Genomic DNA, 25,651 nt, shown 5'->3' with positions numbered 1-25,651 from the left:
GTAGTTCAAAGACTAAAAACAGCATTTTGCAATTTACTTTTTTTTTTTGTAGATTTTATTCCTCAAACTTTGATTTGGACAGAGCATTTTAAACGGGTAATGGGGGTGAAGAGTGGAGAGGACATTCAGCAAATTGCCAGAAACAGGAACTGATCTTATGCTGAGGCGCAGTTTAGACCAGTGTTTCCCAAACTTTTTTTCTGGGGACTCATATTTTAAAAGTTACAAACCTTCGCGACCCAAGTCAATAGACATTATTCATAAATCACAAAATAAAGATTTGGATGGATTTGATCATTCTTGAACATTCATGAGGATATTTTTTTGTTGACTGAGTGATTGTGTTTCTCTGAACGATGAGAAGAAAGTAGTTTTAAATAATGAAAAACAGTAGTTGAGCGAGTAATGAAAGGATCCATAAGTCGCCTATTTGGACATTAAATATAGTCCGTTTCTTTTTCTTTTCAACATTCAGTAGACACATCAAGAATCTCGGGCTTCCGGTCATTGCACAATGCATACTGGGAAGGATTTTCCAAATGTTCGCTGCAAACTCGGGATGATTTCTTAGGCAGTCAAAGGTTTCCTTTTTCGTCCTTCCCGTGGATCAATTCTGCCCATTGCCTTTCACTATTTTTCAATTCCGTTGGGAAGGGAAACAGTTTGAACGGAGGTTTGACATAGATTCACACAGATCTGATTCCCTTTTGCATTTATGGAGTTCGCAAACACATTTCTCAAGCCATTTTCTGTTGTTAGGGACATCCAACAACCACACAATTAACGATGTCCGAATCCCAAAATTAAAATATGATAATATCAGAACCAGAAACAAAAGTGATATGGTTCAAAAGACTTTGAAAAGATCAGCTTTGTCAATAGGCGCATCCCACTGTAAAATCAAACATGGCGGTTTGATGCTCACTTTTTTGGAAAATCCTTCCCAGTATGTATTGCGCAATGACTGGAAGCCCGAGATTCTTGATGTGTCTATTGAACCAGCAATATTAGAACAAAATAGTCAATAAAATAATTATAAAAAGATTAGAAATTTCACAAAACATGTCTTGACATTTCAACATTTCTAACGAGGTAGGTGGGCCTGTCTGTGTTTTTGCAGAGAGTTCCAGTCCGAGTGCAGGAGGAGAGCACAACAGTAGATCAGGCTCAGTATTCAGTCTGTTTCTGTGCTTTGTCTTCATTTTTATGAGCACAGAAAATCCCAATTCACACATGTATGTAGTAGTGAAAAGAATAAGCATAGAATTACTGTCCCTACTGAGGACAGGATATGCTGACGAAATGCTTATCCAGAATGATGATAATATATTCGCCGATTTGCTCTCTCACGTGTCAGACTTACATGCAGATCGTGACAAGGCGACCCAGAAAAATCTTTTGTGACCCACCTGAGGGTCACGACCCAGTCTTTGGAAAACAATGGTTTAGACCACTAGACCACTGTTCGCCATCAGTTTTCTTGTTTTTAATACCAGAAGCCTAGAGCCACCACATTGGGCAAAACAAACAATTCCCCAGGACCCCATAAGACAATACTGCACTGACCAACAGGCTTGATGTAATGTATACAGTTACAGTTATAATAAGCAATATTTCCTCTAAAACTTAAACAGTCAAAACACTAAATACTGGGTTTTCATATCAACTGTCAAAAATGTATAAATGTAAAGGAGGCCCCCCAGACCTCCTCTTGGTTCATGATATAAATTATATAGAAAGTACAAAACCGAGACATTGAATCGATGCAGTGCAAGGAGTATTTGCACGGCAACAGGAAGGTTTTGAGTTTAAATCTCACCCATACTAACTAATTTCAGGCAGTCGCAGAAATCAATCAATAGCATGCAGTAAAGAGTAGGCTAAATGGAAAAAAAAAGTTGGATGTTGAAGAAGACATATTATACTTGTGTCTGCTCTTTAGTTATAATTTATGGGATTGTTTCCCAAAGACTTGGTCATGACCCTCAGGTGGGTTGCCTTGTCACGATCTGCAATACACAGTTCTGACAGATGAAAGAGCGAGTAAATCAGCGAATCCTAACTTTTTGTAATTATTTTATTGATTCATTAGCTAGGACCACGCCAACGACGACATAGTGCGAAGAAGTTTATTGATGATGTGCGAAGCAAGGCAAAGATGGCTGGGTTGAGACTATGGGTGGGGGCTCCGTCTCAATCTACAATTGGCCCAGCCAGAACGGGACCCCCCCTTGTAGGGGTCTTATGACTAAAAGACAAAATAGGGGATGGGAGGGTGGGGTCGACTTAGCCGAGACAAACTGGGATGATGGGAAAGGCTGCTACATATAGGCTTCTGGGAAATTAGAGGCGTGGTCGAGGCGAGTTGTGGTTCGCTGGTGAGAGGAGAGGGCGGCTGAGGCGTGGTCCTGCTCCTGAATCTCAGTTAATCGTATTAACTACATTTATTTGTTCCAATGTTGCTGGTTCAATTGAATGTTGAAAAGAAAAAGAAATGGGCTACATTTAATGTAGAAATAAGTGACTTATTGATCCTTTTTCAATGACCGTTTTTCATTGTTTAAAACTTGAGTAATAGTAATTGTCATCACAATTAGAGCTGGCACCTCCAATGGACATACTGGCGTCGTGGATTTTTTTTTCCACTCATATCAAAACAACAAGGTGACGCTGCCGAATCCTACCCACATCATAGTTTAAGAAAATAAAATTGGAAAATTTTTAGGGGTTTTAGGCCTGTTTTTAGACCTGGTTTAGACCTGGTTTAGTCCTGGTGTAGACCTGGTGTAGACCTGGTGTAGACCTGGTGGAGACCTGGTTTAGTCCTGGTTTAGTCCTGGTTTAGACCTGGTTTAGTCCTGGTTTAGTCCTGGTTTAGACCTGGTGTAGACCTGGTTTAGACCTGGTTTAGACCTGGTGTAGTCCTGGTGTAGTCCTGGTTTAGACCTGGTTTAAACCTGGTGTAGTCCTGGTGTAGTCCTGGTTTAGACCTGGTTTAGACCTGGTGTAGTCTTGGTTTAATCCTGGTTTAGACCTGGTTTAGTCCTGGTTTAGCCTCCCGGTTTAGACTCCTGGTTTAGACTCCTGGTTTAGTTCTGGTTTAGAGGCCAACGTAAGGGAGGAGGGACGGTCCACACGGCGTACAGGAGGGGGGAATGGTCCACACGGGACGGGGGGATTTGCACTTTCACAGCCCGGTACCAAACAACCCGGCGGGCATACAGACCCAATCGAATACCGCACACAGATTTCCACCCGTAAACGCTCGTCTAAACACGGAACAAAAAGTGATGCGACGCCACTTTTGCGTCTTCTGTTCAGACCATCCTCATATAAATGTAACCTAAACACTGAGAGGAAACAACTACCACATGGTTAAAAGCTCTGAAAAGTCAATTTAGCATAAGACGCCAACTTTAACGGAAGGAATACATGACAAATTCATACAAGCAAAACTACTCAAAATTACACTGTGCATCCTGGAAACTGGAAGTCTTTTATTCCCATAGACAAATTGCGGCATGTCCATAAGCCAAACCCAATTCCACTTAGGACTGCTGTTGGCGGGAGAACTGAGCGCTCTCCCAGGTGTATCCCCAGATTTATGCATCATGTTGTGTCACTGGCGAGTTGCTATTACACATGTCATCCAATCACGGTTAAGGCCTCAGCCAAGCAACGGCGTATGGAAACTTATAGACCTACTGTATGTCTCAAGTCCATTGCGTAAGTGCACTAAATGACACTAAATCATGGTGAACCTTTGAAGGCTTTAATTTACTCATGTTTTGGTACAGTGAAGTGGTTCTGTGGTTAGGCATCTGGTCATGATTATACAGAAACGTCTAATGTATGTATGGAATATATTATGGAATATACAGAGAATGGGACTGTTTGAATGTTTTTCTTGTAATTCCACTGCTCCTTTTATCATGAGGAGTTGCCACAGTAAACCACTTGCATGTATGAACATTTTTACGCCAGATGCCCTTCTTGTCATAGTCGACTTTGATATTAAAGAAGGTATGTGTTTTTTCTTACTGGTTTTTGTGGATCTATATTTTAAGTTTTGTTCCTTGTAAAATTTATTTAAAATCGCTTGGTTGGAAAAATGGGATCTTTGACTTCCTAAAACATGTAGAGTTGTTGCATTTCTTCCTAGCAAGCAGTGGATTTCAATTGTATGTGTTGAAAAATGACTATGCATTTTTGAACCTGGCAATTTTTTATGACCCAGACTTTAAAGTATTTGAATAGATTAACTCAATTTAGTTTATGGAAGTGGGCGGGGATAGGGGTAGGTGAAAACATAAACTTTTGGAGCACTCAAGCCCCATATGCAGGACAATACAGGATTACTCAAACATGCATCAAGCGATTTAAATACAACTTTAATGACAATAATAATAAGGGAACTGTTGCTACCATTATAATCTGTCTTAAGTTGATTTTGCATAATACGTCCCCTTTAAATGCTCAAGCCTCAAATGTAATATGACATACAAAGACTCTAACATACATTAATCAATCAAATCAGTCTCTTATCACATGATTAAAATCTCAACCCTAAAAAGTAAAAAAGTAGAATTGGCATAATGCGTCTCCTTTAAAGCAGGGGCCTCCAATCGACGGCCGTGGACCTGACCGTGGATCGTTTGGACCGTGCCTCCTCCCATGCACCGCGTGGATTGCGCCTCCTCCTGTGTTTTCTGCACCTCTAAACCAAGATTCAACCAGAACTAAAACCAGGACTAAAAACAGGTTTAAACCAGGTCTAAAACTAGGACTAAAAGAATTTAACTAGGACTAAACCATGCTGCGTGGACCGCGTCTCCTCCTGTACGCTGTGCTGACTGCGCCTGGTCCCGTATGCCGCATCCCCTCACATGCGCTACCGGTCTGTGAAAATATTGTCGGACATAAAACCGGTCCGGGCAAAAAAGGTTGGGGACCACTGCTTTAAAGGCCCTACATCACACACAATTTATTATTGTGAGATTTAAACCATTTTATAATTCCTCATAGTTTCCTCATCATTTTTTACATCTGCAAAGCTCAAAATGCGTTTGTTCCACCTTGCGATGTCATCAACCAGATAGAAACCTTTTAACAATTACTCAGTAAAGAGTGGCAATTCCAGGGTTGAAGTTATCCAAATGATTCTAGTGAAGGTGTGTGGAGTTTAAAAACACAGTGGAGCACTTCCTGTATTACCACATACTGCCTTTTCAAAGCCTGATCCTCTCAGGTCTCCTGAAGCTAAGCCTTGCCTGGTCTGTACTTGGATCGGGAGACCGCTGGGAAAATCAGGTGCCACGGAGGGGCCCCAGTTGCAAAAACTATTGTTGTGTTCTCAGGCAAGGCACTTCATCCACATTGCCTAGTATGGAAGTGGTGTGTGCGTGCGGGATGGTGGTGGTCAGAAGGGCTGATGACGCAGATTGGCTGCCACAATTCTGTCAGTCTGCCCCAGGGCAGCTGTGGCTACAGTAGTATCTTACCACCACCAGGTATGAAGTGAATGAATAATGCTCTGTAAAGCGTCTTTGTGACATATGTCTGTGAAAAGTGCTATATAAATAAAAACTTACTTATTTACATGACAACACAAGGTGCAACCGAGGCAAGAACTCGGCCTAAATACTCAGCGTTTGTGTGTTAAACGTGTGTGAATGAAACAAAACACAACTCGAGGTCTGTTTTTGATGAGGAAAAACATTATAACAGATCAGAAAATAGGGTAATATGCGCCCTTTAAGATATCGACCCTATGAATTAACCTTACAGACACTAGGTGCTAATAGCTACCTTCTGGTCCACGGGCAAACGCTTAACCCACTGCAACACTTTCATTTTCCTTTATATCCGTAATGGTGTTCCTGACACGACTTTGAACTCCCAGCATTCCCCTCGAACTCATCTCTTCTCCGCCTCAAGTCCCTCCACGCTTTCCCAGACGCTTGAATTTCATTGGCCGTGTCAGATCTGTCAGTGTGCGAATTTGCGTCCAATTGCTCCATTCACAACTCAACCCAAACATTTTATAAGCGCATATTTTAAAGCCATATTGTGCGGTGGAGCCTGTCTTTCGAATCCATGCTATATTTCCAAGCGCCATTTGAAGTCCCCTGATTGATGACTTGCTCTCATTGATAGTATCTCTCACATGTGGTTTGGCCATTGTAGCGCATGTGGTTAGCGAATACGGAGAACGCATCTAGGTTACAAACAGAACAAGGACGTGTACGGCGGATTACAAGGCTTGGGTTGCGAGTCCGACTCCACACACCGCAAAGAACAGTTCGTAATTCCTGAACGTCGTTATTGTACCCCTGAGAGTTTTCAGAGCCGTGTTTTTTGTTTTTCGTTTTGTCACTGTCACGTTTGGGCGTTGCTTTGGTGAACATAACAGGTGACATGGAAGATATTGTGTAACAGGACGGCTTTAGGTGCGTAATTTATGGCCGTCAGAAAGGATGGGACTTCTCAAAGTATTGTGCTGTAGCTTCCTTGGTTTGTGCTACTGTTACAATGGGTAAGCTTGTCTATTGTTACTGTGTAAAGCGAAGTTTGTACGACTTGATTTTCAAAGGTGCATTGTGTAGCTTTTCAGGTGGAGGGTCCATCAAATCATTTTCTCAATGGAGATGTTATTGTTTTTGTTTTTTTCTTGAATGATTCACAGTATGGCATTAAACCTTTCGCCTTATCGTCATTGAGTCCAAATCAGACCAAGGAGAAGAAGCCGAATTCATGGTCATTTCTAGGTATCTTTGAGCTATAAAACCACCTGTAATTTAATATATGTAAGGTAGAGCTGTTTAATTTCATACTGTGGAACATTTCAGGCAGAGCAATGACGTATCCATGGAAACAAGCAACCAAAACGTTACATAGCACACCTTTAAAGAGTTAAAATTGTACTTTGTGGGGTAATTTAATCGTTAACACACATATTTGGATCACCGATTAGTCAAAATGAATAAAAATTTTCTTTTTTTTTTCCCCTCTTGCACACTGTATCAGATTTGTGGAGTTGTAGTGTACTGTATCACGCTTTTGTATATTTACGAAAAATGTCAATCAGGAGCATGGGTGACAACGGCTTGTGGGCCAAGTCAACCAAAATGTATAAAAACATGAAATTAGTTTTGTTTTTGACACTTTCCTTGCACATTGCATCAGATTTGTGAAGTTGTAGTGTATGGTTTTGTATCATGCTTTTGTATATTTATGAAAAATTCCCATCAGGAGCATGGGTGACATAGACTTATGGGCCTAATTAGCCAAAATGTATAAAGCCAAAATGTATAAAAACGTTAAATTAGTTTCATTTTTGACACTCCATTGCACATTGCACCAGATTTGTGAAGTTGTAGTGTATTGTTTTGTATCATGCTTGAATATATTTATGAAAAATTCCCATCAGGAGCGTGAGTGACATAGGCTTGTGGGCCGAGTTAACCGAAATATATAAAGCCAAAATGTCTAAAAATCTTAAATTAGTTTTGTTTTTGGCACTCTCCTTGCACATTGCACCAGATTTGTGAAATTGTAGTACATTATTTTGTAACACGCTTTTGTATATTTATGAAAAATTCCCATCAGAAGCGTGGGCGACACATTCTTGTGGGCCAAGTTATCCAAAATGTATAAAGCCAAAATGTATAAAAATGTTAAATTCGATTTGTTTTTGACACTCTCCTTGCACATTGCACCAGATTTGTGAAGTTGTAGTGTATTGTTTTGTATCATACTGTTGTATATTTATGAAAAATTCCCATCAGAAGCGTGGGTGACACATTCTTGTGGGCCAAGTTATCCAAAATGTATAAAAACGTTAAATTAGTTTTGTTTTTGACGCTCCCCTTGCACATTGCATCAGATTTGTGAAGTTGTAGTGTTCTGTAGTATTTATGAAAACTTTCCATCAGGAGCATGGGTGACATAGGCTCGTGGGCCGAGTCTTGTACAACTAACCGTAAGAGGGTTTGGTTAGTGCTTGGGAGAGACTGGAAGATGACTCAAACATGCGTGCATGGCATATAAAACCAATTCAGGCATGTTTTTGATGAGGGAGCAATGCTAGAACATGGTAGAAAGCTCCAAAAATGTCATATTTTATGGGCGTGTGAAGTTTTGTAATAGCTTATTCAGATGGGAAAGCATTGCCTGACCAACCAGTCCCTCCTAAATCCTGTTTTCAGAAGGGTCTGGAAAGTGAACTATAAAGGGCGTCAAACAAATGGTATAATTCTAGACAGTGAAAAGCTAAATTGGTACCAAAGATGTTTTTTTTATCTCACATTATGGATTTACTTCACGTAGTCCACTGTCTAGGAAGTTTCCTTGTACCAAAACGGATGGGTTGTTTCGAAATAAAACCTATGGATGTCCTATCAACAATTGAAGGTCCTAAATTACATGAGGCGATCACTAACTAAACTAAATCAGGACCAAACCAGTTCTAAAACCAGGACTAAAGCAGATCTGAACCTGGGTTAAACTAGGACTAGACCAGGACTGAACTGGAATTAAAGCAGTACTGAATCAGAACTAAACCATGTCTAAACCAGGACTTAAGTCAAACTGGACCAGGGATAGACCAGGGCAGACCCAGATCTGTCTTTAAACCAGGACCATCCCTGACCTGGGTCCGTATGAACCATCTCGAATGAAGTCACGGTTCCAGCTGAGCAGCTCTGACCCGGCGATGACGCTGTTCTAACGCTGTTACCTTCTCAAAAACGTACACAGAGTTGTCTTTTGTTTCAGTCACACGTTTGAGTAATATGCACTGTTGGGCAAGTTACTTCAAAACTGTAATGCGTTATTTAAAACTTGTTACTCTCATTTCAAAGTAATTAGTTACATTACAATATTACTGTATTAAAAATGTAAAAAATTACAGGACTACTGCAGCACTTTTACTCTACTGTCACCAAAATAACCGTTGTTGATTATCAAATAACAATCAGCGAGCAAAGATGCTGAACTCTTGCGCCGTACATGAACTGAACCAGGACTAAATCAAGACTGAAGCGAGGACTGAACCAGGACTAAGACATGTCTAAACCAGGTCTAAAACAGAACTGAATTAGGACTAAACCAGAACTGAGCCAGGTCTAAACCAGAACTAAACCAGGACCAAACCAGGACTAATCTTGGACTAGGACTTGGAATCTAGGACCTCCACAAAGCGTGATCAGGCATCAGCTGCAATTAGCACCATGCAGCGAGGAGCTCTGTGCCGGTACGCAGTCCCGGGCCCATACCGACACTCAGAACCGTAACGATGGCGTTTCACCGCTGCTGATATTGCGGTGATTTTAGCGAATTTGTTTGAAGAAAAACGAAAAACCCACCACTTCAGTCAAGGTTGAAAATGCATTATACTGACATTTGTACTGAGTAAAATATTACCATTTTTTCCCCCTGTACTGCCTTATATGACTGCGTTACATTTATAACGCGTTACTCCGAACACTGGTAATAAGTATTAGTATAACATTAGTCTGTCTACATCTCCAAAGCTCTAAGTACTATGTTCCACCTTGTGATGTCATGTAGTAGTGGTAGTTTTCAAGTTAACAGCTCCCTTTTACCTTTTGTTCAGTAGAGATTGACAGTTCCAAGGCTGAAATGATCTAATGATTCAAGTGAAGGTTTTTGGAGTTTAAAAAAAAAACAAGCAGTGGAGTACTTTCTGTATTACCAAATGATGTCACAATGTGGAACTGGGTGTTTTCTGTCTTTTTGAGAGAAGAACTCACCCTAAATATGTAGGGTTTGTGTGCCAAACCTGTGTGAATGAAACAAATCACAACTCCAGCTGATGAAGATACAACATTATAACATAGATCACAAAATAGCATAATATAGGCCATTTAATGTATTTTATTTCAAATAGAAAACACAATACAGCTTTCAGACGCTTCAAACCTCTGTCCTTGTTTAGCATTCAGCGAATACGTCACTAGAAAAACCCTAAAAACTCCATTGGTTTGATTTCAAAAGTAACGGATGGATTTTCAATATCCTTCTGCTTTCCATGAACTCTGGCCGTGGTGTTTCATGGAGTTTCTGAACAAACTTTTAGACTTCGGTCATAAGTCATGTTTAAAGATTTATACTGAAGAGATTTCAACATGACACAAACTGGAAGTGTTTCCCTCCTTCAGTCAAAAGTTTGTGGGAAACGAATGCTTTTGGACCCTCATCAATTCTATACTAAATACTCTTGGAACAGACTAAAAAAGGTACCGGGTTTTATCATTATTACTTTATTGAAATATATATTTACAGCTGAAGTATATTTGTTACCTTCTTGAGTACACATTACAGGTTTTCCCCTCAACTTCAAAAGCTTGTGCTGTGACGTAGACTGCCTTTCTGAGTCTGAATAGGCCTCCTGAGAACCAAGATAAGAATCTACTACAGGTAATACAAGACTATAGTATACAATGTACAGTAGTTGTAGTACAGTACACGTTTCCAACTTTCAGGAACACAGGTTGTACTGTAAAAATAAGGTACATTGCAAAAAATGAAGATCTGGATTTGTTAGAACTACTTGAAAGCAGAATATAATTATAAGTTATCTTCATTAACTTTAAGGTGCACTGTGATGATGTTAATGCTTTGTCTGGAACATTTCACAGTACACCATTAAACATATCTGTCTTACATTCATTCAATTAAAGTTATTGCTAAAAAAGTACAAAGCAGGGTCACCTCTCCATAGATCTGGCCTGTAACTTAGCTTAGTGACACTATTTGCATAAAAACATAAACACACTTGTTTTTATGGAAATAAGTATAATGCCATATTGTCACACCTTCCAGGCGAAGCAGTAACATCTCCATGGAGACGAGGAATGAGCTGACACTCCACCAAAAAAGTTACACAGGGCATCTTCAAATATTTATGTGTTTATTGTTTATTTAATTACATTAAGTTTATGTTTACACTGAAACAAATCACCGTATCACCGTATTGGAAACGTTTTTTGTCCAGACACATCGTTTCTGTGTCCGCAAGCCTTCCCTATCCACACAGCTTTGTGCACATTTGTTTACATTTTACAGAAACTAAACTTAATACCACATGGCTAATTTGCATAAACTAAGCTCAAAAAACAAACCAACAAACTTGTGCACTGATGCGGTTCAGTTTCTGCTGGACTAAAGGACACGACTCAGTGGAATGTGAGTGTTATTTCTGTGACAGAGGGATGTTCTGCTAACTGTGTCTCAAGTTGCAGCAGCCGATTTCGAGCCGAGGAAGATGCAAGTACATGGTCCACAAAAAGACTGTTTTCATGCTTGCCAAGTAGATGTAGCTAAGCTGTTTCCCAGTAGTCTATGGTTTGTTTAAACTGTTTTCCGCAATAGCGTCACATGACCAATGTCACGAACCCAGCAAATCAGGAAGTCCAAAGTCACAGTGATGTGGTCCAATAAGGACGGCAACTAGAGCTCTTATGTCAGTGTATCAACGTTTTCAGGCGTCCACACAGTGCCAGATCAGATCTGTACTCAGATGAATTTGTGGGAGCTGGTGGCACCAGATTGTTCCATCTCTGGAGTGATTTTCCATTGGATTAGTGTGGACGAACACTGCATCCACAACGAAAATGACTCGAATACGACTAGTGTGGATGGGGCTGAAGAGTACCTTTGAAACAATCTCTGCTTTGGACCATGGTGACACACTGAATGACATTTCAGTACATTACTTATTAAAAGAAGCCGAACTATTTGCCAATTTGGGTGAGAAACAAAATACACCATGGCCAACTGATTTTCTTATTTAAAGATTTCAAGTGAAGGGTCTGCCACCTGCTTGTCTCCATGGAAATGTTACTGCTTTGTCTAGAATGTTCCACAGTATAGAATAAACCGATCAATCACAAAGGAGACGAGCAGGTTACAGCTCTATGCTACATTACAATTCAGATCTGAACGACTCAAATATGAACTAAAAATGAAGTGATTTTCCAAAAGCCATAAACAACTTTCAAGTGGAAAAGACAGACACAAGGATCACAGGTCTTATTTCTCAGGATGGTTGGTCAGAAGCTTACACAGAGGGACGAGTCAGGAAGGGTGGATAAGACGAGGAAACAGGGAACCACAGAAGTGCCATGGTGTATCCTTTGATAAGAAAACATCAAAATTCTACAAATATACAAAACTTTAGAGCCTGTCCTACTTTTATTGGACTGGGGTGGGTAGCCTGTGTGAAATGTCTTGCCCAAGGACACAACAAAGTGTTTAAGCAAAGTTTAAAGAAGTTTTACACCTACCAACAGATAGGGACATGTCTCACCCACCCACAGAACTACTATTATTAGAAATACATAATCTAAAAATATCGATATTTATCTTTTGTCACGCTGTAATTGCAGTTGGTAATCTAGTCCGACAGCGCGCACACAAAGTGGAGCTGATTGATCGGTGGGCATGCCACCCTCTCCTCTGTGCCAGTTACATCATATCCTGACAGCTTGGCGCCTGGCTTCACACTTGGACTGATTTATGTCTGATCTGTTAGTTTTGGCCTGATGCTCCAACAACAGCCTTTGCTTAGTAACAAGTGTGATCCTTCTGCGCTGACAGGAAACACGCCCTGTATTTGCTCGGGGAGCTCGTATGCTAGCATCCATCCCTCTTGCTCATGCTAACTGTCAGCCGGCTGTGTGTGAACCTGAGGCCTTCCTGACAGCACCGGGCCCTGGTGCTGCAGCGAGCCATTGTTTTCCTTGGCAGAGATTAGCGGCCCCCGGGGGCCCGTGCCACAAAGAGCGCTCTGTTACCCACTAGAGTGCTCTATTGTGCCCCAAAATGACCCCTGCAGAGAGGGGAACACAGCATGGCAAATATCGAGCATGCATAATGTCAAAGAACAACATGACAGCTGCCCAGGCCAGAAAAGCAGCTCCGATCCAATAGGACACGACAAGCTTCAGTCGTGGGACCAGAGAGCACACTGCCAATTCATCAACTGTTAAGCAATGCGTATGTGACATTATTACTCATCCATTACCCTTTTAGTGCCTGTCATTTTTGCTTTCTTTTCAGTGTAGATGTTGAATGCGCTCACAGCAGGTTCTATAGTGGCGTCATCTCAGCGCTCATGTACAGCCAGGCAAATGAAGCGGTTTAGCTGTCATGTCAAACCGGAGCAGGACAAAAGAGAGGATCTTTGATTCATGTTATTGCCCCCCTGAAACCAACATTTATAATGGGGAACTATCAATTTAAAAACCTTTTACAAATTATATCAAAGCCACAGCATGTAACGTTTTAGCCAAAAATATACTAAAACAAAAGCATGTTTTTTAATATATATATATTTTTTAATTGTGTTTATTGTACTGAAAAACATGCAGCTTGTGAGACTGTGCGCGAGCTTCCATCTCCACAAACCTGAATTTTATTTGGCCTGGAGGAGAGCCTCTATAACCTGGTTGGCATGGAAATGTTGTTGTTCTCGTAGCTATAATCTTCTACAATATGCAAACAACTTAAAAAATATCGCTATGGTAAATGTTTTGATGCATGCTCCAGAAAGTTTCATACTGTACCGTTAATTATAAGTAATATTTCAGCCTGATTTATCTTAAAGGTGCACCAGGGTATCCCCAGGTTTGACTACTCCAAATTTAAAACTTTTTAAAGACCTTTTTAAGACCACTTAAATGAAAATTAAGACCAACATCGCACCCATTATGCAAGCGAACAACTCCAGATCCAATTCTAATAATGACCAACCAACTACCAGTACTATATCTAGAATTTAAGTCACTGTGGATTAAACCTACGCTTTTTGTTTACTCATTGCCACCGGGGCCAGAAACCAAAGTATTGTTCGCGCTCATACTCCAAATTAGACGTTAAGTGATTTCATTTATTTTTACTCCCTCCAGGTTGAGTAAACAAAAAAAAAGGGCTAATGAAATTTAAGACTTTTGTGAAAAAATAAGACTTGGACCACAAAATTTAAGACATTTTAAGGCCTCAATTTAGGAACATGAAATTTAAGACCTTTTTAAGATTTTTAAGACCCCGCGGCTGCCCTGTACACTCTGCAGCTTTTCTGTCTTTATGGTAACATTATTGCATTGGCTGGGATAATCCACAGTATGGCATTAAACAAATACATCTTGCATCTATTCACTTACAGATGTTTTTATTTGTCAAAACTACTGCAAAAACACACACTATACAAAATGTGATCAATAACTTGTTGCACTCTAGAACATTTCAGGAAAGAACAACATCAGTCAAGAACCAGAAAAGTTACACAGTGCACCTTTAAGTTTGCAAGAAAGGTCACGATTGAGAATTCAAAATATGCCCTGACAAGTAATAACAAACTCCATAAGCAAATGATTACGTTCCAGGCCAGTATACAACAGTTTGTAATTATAGTCACAATACATTAGGGCCGCAATGAATCAAACGCGGAGCTCGCCAATCCCTTTCTTGTTAAATCAATACATTTGTTGACATGTTTTATTCCCTGCGTGTCTCATTTTAATCAGATTTGTTTCGTGTGGTCTGGTCTCACACTCTTTCACACTCAACGTCGTAAAATATATGTTCTTCAAGATGTTCTACAAAATCTACTTAAGATATTTTGAGTTGTGGTAACCGAATTTTCAACGGTTTTTACAGCAACGATGCCCTGTAATATTTCGGCCTTTATTTTTAGCTATGCCGTGTTTCACAGATTTATAACATAAGAAGTATGCTGTTTAGTTTTGGCTTCATCCCATTCTGACTAAAAGCTTTTCTGGCTAAACAAAAGGACAACAACTATCAGCGGTGTGGATTAATTTAGGAAATTATTGAGATAAACAGATTGTTACATTCAAAAGGATTGTATAACGTATGTCAAATGTTTTCTCCCGTAAATTGGTGTATACTTTTCAAAAAAAAATCTGCTTGATTCCTAAAATGTATGAATCCATGTGTCATTCATTCATTCGTTTTTCAAAATTAAACCAAAAATAAGAAAATGAAAAAAACAACAACAACAACAACAACAGTTTTCTTCATTATGTGTCTCCAAAACCAAAATGAAAAAAGAGATAATGATTTGTTTCTTCAGTTTTCGAAAAACAGATAACGGCCGTTTCCGTGACTAAAACTGCGATGCCGGCCTGAAACCAGGACTGAACCTGGACTGATCCCAGGACTGAACCAGGAAGACTAAACCAGGACTGAACCAGGATTAAAACAGGACTAAATGAGTACTAAACCAGGACTAAACCAGGACTGATTCCAGGGTTAGAGAGCTAAGCGCAGCTGTCGTCCAATTGCATTTTGCGGATACCCTGCTCCGCCAGCTCAGGGTCACATGTCTGTCTCTCAAGTCCAAGATTAATCCTTGTTTAGACCTGGTGTAGTCCTTGTTTAGTCCTGGTTTAGTCCTGGTTCAGTCCGTATGTGGCGCAAAAGTCCGGCATCGCAGTTTAAGTCACGGAAACGGGAAATGGCTGTTATCCGTTTTTTCCATTAGTCATTTAAACACAAAATCGCAAACTGAAAAAAAAAAAAAAAACGAATCATTATCCATTTTTTCATTTTGGTTTTGGAGACAAATAATGATGAAAATAGTTATTTCATTTTCTCATTTTTGGTTTAATTTTGAAAAACAAATAAACGAATGATACACGGATTTGTATTGATGGTAGTAGTTTGGATAAGTTCACATTTAAATCTTTTCTGGATAGAGTATCATCACCTGCTTGTCTCCATGGAGATGTCATTGCTTTGTTTGGATTGTTTTTGCTTTAAACATATCTTTCTTTCTGTGGCGACAAGCAGGCAATGCCACTATAGGCTTTGTCACGAGTCAGATCTGTGGAGAGGCAACACTCAAATTCTTTTAAAAAAAAATTATTTATTTATTTATTTTTCAGCTACCAAACACTGGCAATTGAGTAAATACATGTCAAACTATGGGACAAACAATAAAAAAACAACAAAATCACCATGGATACAAGCAAAAAAATGGCATAAACATTTATTCTTGACTTTATTGTACAACTTTTTACTTCTATGGAGGTAAAAAAAAAAAAAAAACACTTTAAGATTTGTACATGTTTTTGTGTCACTTTATTAATGTCAAAAATACTCAAATCAAGATACACTTTCTTGAATTCAACTCATGTTAAAGGTGCACTGCGGAACTTTTCTAGTACAGGGTACCTACTTGCCTCCATGGAGAAGTCATTGTTTTGCTGGAATGTTCCATGGTATGACATTAAACATATACATCATTATAGGTGTCTCTGTCGCTCAAAAATACAATAATTCCTACTGTGAATTGAGGCGACTCTCCACAGATGTGACCTGTAATGAAACGTAGTGCTGTGCTGACTGAAAGGTTTTCATTTTTTTTATTTTATGATGATTATTTATGTTTTGATTTGTTTTTATTGTTATCTTAATGTATTTCTTATTCTGTAAAGCACTTTGAATGACTTTTTGTACGAATTGTGCTATACAAATAAACTTGCCTTGCCTTATCTCCTTTGCAATAGATTAAGGTTTAATCTATACTGCGGAACATTCTAAACAAAGCAATCATATTTCCATGTAGATAAGCAGGTGGCGGACTGTCCTCTAGAAATATTAAGCAGTGCAGCTTTATATTCTACTTTTTATCTTTTGCTTCTGTTACGTTTTCCCAAATCAAACTTTGCAACGGCATCCAAATTCCTCCAAGGCACCTCTCGAAGTTGTATCTCATGAACAATCGTCTCTCTTTCGTCTTACAAACAGTCCCTTGTCAATTGGCTCCATTGTCAACATCCTGGAGCACTATTTTTTTCAGCGTCGAGATCAAAAGCGCTGACTGACAAAGCGCACTTTTTTTTTCCTTCGAGTTGCTGCGCGTAAGCTTTTAATGTTATAAATTACAGTAATTAACTACAAGCTTTACAAGCGTTGGATCTGACGGACGGCTTAGGAGTTAACTGCAAATCAAAAAAAAAAAAAAAAAAAAATTGAAAAGAAAACTCTATCCCGTAGCGTAGAGAAAGAAGCCTGTATGTAAATATGATCCTTTTGTTAGCGAGTGAACAGCACAGCTAGCTGTTATCGTCGCGAGCAGCATGGGAGATAGCTAAAGAGATAGAGCATTTGTGTTTCAATGGACGGCGAAGAATGGCGATGTCACCCAAATGATAATGAATAAAACGAAGTGAGGTTTTAATCGCGCCCCTGACACTAGACACATTATGAGTCATATAGCAGCTGGATGGGAGTGGCTAGCATAATAAAAACGTGGGATCACAATGCTAATATAATAAATCTAGCGTGGCGGGTTTACGGGGAGAGAATGGTAATGTGCACAATTACAAATCTGGTTTGCGCGGCCATGCTGCTCCAATTATGGGTCCGAGTGACACGTTTCGCGCTACATAGTTTGAATTTCTTGGAGTTAAACCATAAAAAACACTTGCGACACTGTTGGTTTTATGTGAGCAAAGTTGTGTTAGCAATTTAGGGAGTGATGTAGATGTCACGGGTGAGCAGCTTTTGTCTGAATACACGTTTTGGTATAATTAGACTTAATAAAGCATGAACACAGACATAATTCATAAAGAAATAGGTTATAAAGGCCCTGTTATGGTTTTCCCCCATATATTTATGAAAAAAAAAAGTATATGCAGGCCAAAATAAGTAAACCGTATCCTGTCTGCAATTAATTAGAAAGCATTTTATTTTATTTTATTTATTTTTTTTTAAAGCCAAAATAGAAAGTCATTTGACGGGTGTACAATAGTATCCATCCATCCATCATTTTTCTTCAGCTTATCCTGGACAGGGTCACGGGGGCAGCAGTTTAAGCAGGGACTCCCAGCCTTCCTTCACCCCAGACAATTCCTCCAGCTCCTCTGGGGGAACCCCAAGGCTTTCCCAGGCCAGCCCAGAGAGATAGTTCCTCAAGTGTGTCCTTGGTCTTCCCTGGGGGCCTCCTTCCAGTGGGACACCTCTCGAGGGAGAGACGTCCAGGAGGCATCCGGACAGATGCCCGAGCCACCTCAACTGGCTCCTCTGCACATGGAGGAGCAGTGGCTCTACTCTGAGCTCCTCCTGTGTGACTGAGCTCCTCACCCTATCCCTAAGGGAGCACCCAGCCACCCTGCAGAGAGAACGCTTTTCCTCCACTTGAGTCTGCGATGTCGTCCTTTTGGTCATTACCCAGAACTCATGACCATAGGTGAGGGAAGGAACGAATACTGATGGTAAATCGAGACCTTTGCATTTCGACTCAGCTCCCTCTTCACTACCACGGTCCGATACAGTGACTGCATCACTGAGGACATTGCACTGATCCACCTACCTGAGATACTTAAACTCCTCCACTTGAGGCAGGGACTCTCCACCCACCCAGAGAGGGCAAGAAACCTTTTTCCGGTCAAGATCCAAGGCCTCGGATTTGGAGGAGCTGATTCTCATCCCAGCTGCTTCACACTCGGCTGCAAACCGCCCCAGTGTAGGTCCTGGTCTGATGAAGCGAACAGGACAACATCATCTGCAAACAGCAGAGATGAGATCCTGTGGTCCCTAAACCGGATCCCCTCCAGCCCCTGGATGTGCCTAGAAATTCTGTCCATAAATAAAATGAACAGAACCGATGACAAAGGGCAGCCCTGGAGGAGTCCAACATGCACCGGGACTGGGAGTATACAATAGTATTTTGCATTTAATGTACCAATGATTAAATCTTTTTTCACATATTTTTGCAGTTTTTGCTGCTGTATTTGAAATGTTGCTCCTTAGACTCCAGTTAGGTAATACTTTTGACAAGTGATTTGGTATGTATTTTGTGTTAACTGAAAGGAACAGTATGACCTGTATTTTGTCTGTATTACATCACAGCTGAGCCAGTGCCTTAACCTGCAGATAGAGAACACACAGGTTTTTTTTCATTCTCAGTTTATAGACAGACTAGGCCTCTTGTGAAAGCTCAAAACCTCCAGAGCTCATTCACTGAGCTGCAGACACTGCACTAGCACTGACTTATGATGTGCTGGGGTTTAGGTAGAGAGTTTCACATGAGTCTCTCATTTGAAACTCAATTTACTTTCTGATTGGATAACTGTCATGACAACCAAAACATCGAGTTATAACATAAACATCTTGGCCATCATGTACAATGTTTTTGTAACCAACAATAAATCAACATTACAGTTGTTACCAGTAAAAGCCATATTTGATTTGAATATGTTTACCTTGTTTCTGGGGACTCGGTGAGGTCATGTTTATGGAATTTAAATCAAAATCTTACATACTGTTCCTTTAAGGTCTGTTTTGTATCAATAAAAATACAACAGGCATCAGATGAAAACACAGAGCCAAAAGAGATGAAGATATACATTGGGAAATTCTGACATGAACTGAAATTGAAATGCATCCAGAATAATAGTGTTTGCATATCTGTCCTTATAGTACATTCTGTTTCTGTAGTCACTTGGGGACTTATTATTATAAAATCGTGACCTTTGTTACCTTTGATTGACAGCTGAATGTGTATGTTCTGCAACTTCACCTGACATTCACGCAACCAATATTAATACTAATAAAAGAATAATAAATCTTTCTTTATGAAGTACTTTTAAAAACAAGGTTTACGAAGTGTTCTACAGGCAGCAAAGAACAATAGACTTAGACAAACTTTATTCATCCACAAGGGAAATCATTTGGACACAATAGCTCGCACATGACAGGATATGGGGTTATTTATGACGTAAGGGTGAGTTGTTGTACAGTTGCATGGAGTATTATAGTATGAATGTAGTCCTGTATCTCTCACTGTTGGAGCGGAGCTGTAGGAGCCTGTTGAAGAACGAGCTCCTCTGTCCCACTCTAGTCTGGTGAAGTGGGTGAGCAGTTTGCCAGACTGAAAGTGGCATTTCAAAGTAGCAAGCAGCAGATATTCATGTATATGTCTATTTAGTTATTATTATAATTTTTTAATAAACAGCTTTTTCCGGACACTAGAACAATAATTGTATAGGCTTGTCCTCTCCCATTATATCTCTGTGGGGTTTAATACTAAAATCAAATTTCAGTAATTTTAACATTTTTCTGCACACTAGTATATTTTATTAAATTTTTCTCTAGACGATGTAAAGACTTGATGTGTAAATTATTTGAGTTTGTGGTGTAGGTTCAATGTTTATTTATTTATTTATTTTAATAAGCATCTGTTTCTGGACACTACAACAATAATTGTATAGTCTTTTCCACTCCCATTATGTGTCTATGGGGTTTAACACTAAGAGCAATTCAAATTAAATTCTTAGTAAACACTCCTGATTGTTTTATGTGTAAATTATTTCAGTAGGATGGTGTAATTTTAACTTTATTATTAATATTATTATTCTTCATAACAACAACAACAATAATAATATTTTTTTCTGCACATTATTTTCACTCCCATTATATCTCTGTTGGGTTTAATGCTAAAATCATTTCTAGACTAATTTATAGTAAAGACTTGATGTGTAGATTATTTGAGTTTGTGATGAAGTTTTAAATTGTATTATTATTTTTTTGTTTAATAAACATCTGTGTCTGGACACTAGAACAATAATCTTATAATCTTTTCCACTTCCATTACATCTCCATGGGGTTTAACAATAGACTGTTTAAATAAATGGACATAGCTAACGCGTTGGCTGCCACCTTCCAAATAGGAAGTTCGCATGTGGCTTTTCCGGTTCCTAATGACTCTGGCTCCCATTGACTTACACTGGAATATTATCGTCTCTCTCATTGTAACTGATGCAATGAGCCTCGTCATTTTGGTCTTAAAATGTTCATATTAACCTATTTTACATTATCCTGGTGTTCTTTGGTTTTTTTTTGCTATTATTATTATTATTATTACGTCGCTATGGGTAACGTCACACTCGCTTAGTCCACTTCTTTAAACAGTCTATGGGTTTAATGATAAAATCAATTAAAATGAAAATTAGAGTAAAGTCTCCTGATTGTTTTATGTGTAGTTTGTAACATTTATTTTTGTTTTTTTTATTTTATTTTTTTCCTGGACATTAGCACAATAATCATGGTAATTTCCACTTCCATTATATCTCTATGGGGTTTATTGCTAAAATAATTTCTAGACAAATTTATAGTAAAGACTTGATGTGATAGATTATTTGAGTTTGTGGTGTAGTTTTAATATTTATTTATTTAAAAAACATCTGTTTCTGGACACTAGAACAATAATCATATAATTTTTTCCACACCCATTATATCTCCATGTGGTTTAACCATAGACTGTATGTGAATAGACATAGCTAACGCGCAGACTGCCACGTTCCAAATAGGAAGTTCGTATGTGGTTCTTCCGGTTCCTAATGACCCTGGTTCCCATTAACTTACACTGGCATATTGCCGTCTCTCTCGCTGTGACTGATGCAATGAGCCTCATCATTTTGGTCTTAAAATGTTCATATTACTCATATCTACTTTACATTATCCTGGTGTTTTTTTTTGCTATTATCATTATTATTATTATTACTTCGCTATGGGTAATGTCACACTTGCTTAGTCCACTTCTTTAAACATTCTATGGGTTTAACGCAAAAATCAATTCAAGTCAAATTTATAGTAAAGACTCCTGAATGTTTTATGTGTAGATTATTTCAGTTTGTCATGTAATTTAACATCTGTTTATTTATTTATAATAAAGAGCTTTTTCTGGACACTAACACAATAATCATTCAGTCATTTCCACTCCCATTATATCTCTGTGGGGTTTAATGCTAAAATCATTTCTAAACAAATTTATAGTAAAGACTTGATGTGTAGATTATTTGAGCTTGTGGTGGAGTTTTAATATTTATTTAATTATTTAAAAAACATCTGTTTCTGGACACTAGAACAATAATCATATAATTTTTTCCACACCCATTATATCTCCATGTGGTTTAACCATAGACTGTATGTGAATAGACATAGCTAACGCGCAGACTGCCACGTTCCAAATAGGAAGTTCGTATGTGGTTCTTCCGGTTCCTAATGACCCTGGCTCCCATTGACTTACACTGGCATATTGCCGTCTCTCTCGCTGTGACTGATGCAATGAGCCTCATCATTTTGGTCTTAAAATGTTCATATTACTCATAACTACTTTACATTATCCTGTTTTTTTTTTTTTTTGCTATTATCATTAATATTATTATTACTTCACTATGGGTAATGTCACACTTGCTTAGTCCACTTCTTTAAACAGTCTATGGGTTTAACGCAAAAACCAATTCAAGTCAAATTTATAGTAAAGACTCCTGAATGTTTTATGTGTAGATTATTTCAGTTTGTCATGTAATTTAACATCTATTTGTTTATTTATTTATAATAAAGAGCTTTTTCTGGACACTAACACAATAATCATTCAGTCATTTCCACTCCCATTATATCTCTGTGGGGTTTAATGCTAAAATCATTTCTAAACAAATGTATAGTAAAGACTTGATGTGTAGATTATTTGAGTTTGTGGTGTAGTTTTAATATTTATTTATTTAAAAAAATATCTGTTTCTGGACACTAGAACAATAATCATATAATCTTTTCCACACCCATTATATCGTCATGTGGTTTAACCATAGACTGTATGTGAATAGACGTAGCTAACGCGCAGACTGCCACGTTCCAAATAGGAAGTTCGTATGTGGCTCTTCCGGTTCCTAATGACTCTGGCTCCCATTGACTTACACTGTAATATTGCCGTCTCTCTCATTGTAACTGATGCAGTGAGCCTCATCATTTTGGCCTTAATATGTTCATATTAACCTGCTCTACATTATCCTGTTGTTTGTTTTTTTATGTTGCTATTTTTTACACTATTATTATTATTATTATTATTATTATTATTATTATTATTATTATTATTATTATTACTTTGCTATGGGTGAAGTCACACTCGCTTTATCTGCTTTCTTTTACAATCTATGGGTTTAAGTTTAACACTAAAATCTATTAAAGTCAAATGTATAGTAAAGACTCCTGATTGTTTTATGTAGATTATTTCAGTTTGTGGTGTAATTTTAACATTTATTTATTTATTTATTTATGATAAAGAGCTTTTTCTGGACACTAGCACAATAATCATTCAGTCACATCCACTGCCATTATATCTCTATGGGGTTTAACGCTAAAATTTATTCCAGTTAAATTTTTAGTAAAGACTCCCAATTGTTTTATGTGTTATTGTTATTATTACTGCGGTTTGTGGTGTGATTTCATATTTATCATGCTCTGAAGTTAGCATTAGCATTAAGACACTAAGACGTCCTTTTCAAAACACAGACGTTTCCTCCGGCAAAGTTTTCACATCATTTATAATGTGTTCAACATGTTGTCAGTGACATCCACCTGCAGATCTGTCGACCGCGTGATCTGTCAGGATTTATTGATCTTGGCGCGCTACAATCACACGGATATGCAGGATTACTCAAAAATTCATGGATCACGCTGAAAACGGAATACGTTAATGATGCAAATACTGGAAAATGTAATCGATCAAATATCAGTTTTACGTCTACCAATATTCACCCAATTCCCAAATAAACCAAGTACACTGTAATCGCCATGGAAACCTTTTTTTTTTTTGCAACTTCAACTCTTCAACTAAAAATGCGTGACCTGTCAGGATTTATTGAACTTGGCGTGCTACAAATACAGGAAAACGAATACATGAATGATGCCAATACTGGAGTGTGAAATGAATCAAATATCGATTCTAGATATCAATTCCCAATATTGATCCAATTCCAAAGTCAAACCTGTACTGTATTAGGGACTGAAAAACATATTTTACAACTTCATCTCTAAAAATATGGACACGCTGTTGCTCATTTTAAAAATCAGAACTTACATAATTCACTTGCTTTATCTGCGTTACAATGTCCTAATCAAAAACAAACCCAGATTTTTTAAAGTCAAAAATCCTGAATATTTCTTCTTTCAAACAGAAAACACTCTGTTCCATCTTGTGATGTCATGTGGTAATTATAGGAAGTGTTTTGCTGTGTTTTTAAGTCCATACACCAGACATGTCAGATTCAGGCCCGGGGTCCAAATTTGGCCCGCAATATAATTATATCTGACCCGCGAGATCATATCGAATGTGTATTAGAGTATGGAGCATGCATTACTAATACTACTACTACTAAGACTACTACTTTGATGAACTTGTATCTAAGAAGAGATGCCAAGTATTTGTATTTACTTTGGACCCATGTGCATCAGAGTAAATCCCAATCTAGCAAACTGAGCTTGGATGAATGTTTTCTTTATTATTTTTGACTCTTCATAGTTGAAAGATTGGATTTTCATTTAAGCAAGTTGTTATTTTTGACTGGTTGTTGTCTTGTGGAAAAAAGACAAAAGTTTAAAAGGAGTTCAAAAACTACAGATGCTACAGACATTATTTATTTAAAATGTTGTTATTATTTTATATTATACTTGTTCTGGATTCAGTGTTTAAGCAAAAGTATTATTAAACATTTATTTTAATAAGAAAAGGTTTAACATTGCATACCTCAAAAGAAAAGAAAACCTGCAGATGTTGTTGAAATTTTTCAATAAATATTTAGTTTGGCCAACGACAGAGTCCCTGTTTTTAATTTTGGCCCTTTGTGAATTTGAGATTGACACTTCTGCCATACACCTTTACTAGAATTATTTGAATCATTTCAGCCCTGAAATTGCAAATCTCTATTGAACTAAAGATAAAACATAGCTGTGAACTTGAAAACTACAGGTTCGCTTCATGACAACACGTTGAACAGAGCATTTTGAGCTTTAGAGATGCAGACAGATTAATAATAAAGGACTAAAACGTGTGTGAATAAAACAAGACATAATTCCGGGTATGTTTTTGAGAAGGTGACAACATTCTAACTTGGCAAAAACCTCACAAGAGTCAATTTACGAAAAATATATGACCTTTAAATCAAAAGATCCAAAGATGGTAAGTAGGGTTACCTCAAAGCAGCCACACTAACCACGTAATACAACTGTAATGTTTTTGGTATTCACCCAAGAGATTCATATATCAGGTTTTGGAAGAATTTCAAAGCCCAGGTTGCAGGATCGGTGTAAAACATGGGTTAAAACTTGTAAAAGTCAATATCGTATTTCTTGTAATTGTCCAAAAAAGCTTTACCGGAGAGGAAAATGGAGACTTGGCAAGTGCTGTCAAGCTGGCTAGGCTTGGTGTTACAAATTTGCTAATTTTTGACACAGTGTGAAACTGATAAGTCTCGTCTTTTGGCTCTTCTCCCTGTCTTCTTGCCAATTCCTTCACTTTTTCCTGATCTCTATAAAAGCATCTCATTCCACTTATTCACACAAAGCTCACTCAGTTTTTAGGCATTCCTCATTTGAGTGCTTAAATGAATGGACTTTAAAAACACAGAGGGACACTTAATGATGTCAAGTGGGATAAGAGCTCAGGAGAACAGGAAGACCGACTAAACTAAATATGTAGGATTACTCAAAGATTTGCCAACAATATACAGCTAGAGAATGTTTTACATGAAAATTCTGACTAAAAGAGTGAAAATATGAAAGGTTTTCTATTGGATGGTCTGTCTGTTAAATCAAGATAAAT

The sequence above is a fragment of the Boleophthalmus pectinirostris genome, unplaced genomic scaffold (assembly GCF_026225935.1).
Source record: "Boleophthalmus pectinirostris isolate CB_2022bp ecotype Guang Dong unplaced genomic scaffold, ASM2622593v1 HiC_scaffold_1, whole genome shotgun sequence".
NCBI classification, from domain to species: domain Eukaryota; kingdom Metazoa; phylum Chordata; class Actinopteri; order Gobiiformes; family Gobiidae; genus Boleophthalmus; species Boleophthalmus pectinirostris.
Note: the sequence above shows the minus strand (reverse complement) of the source record.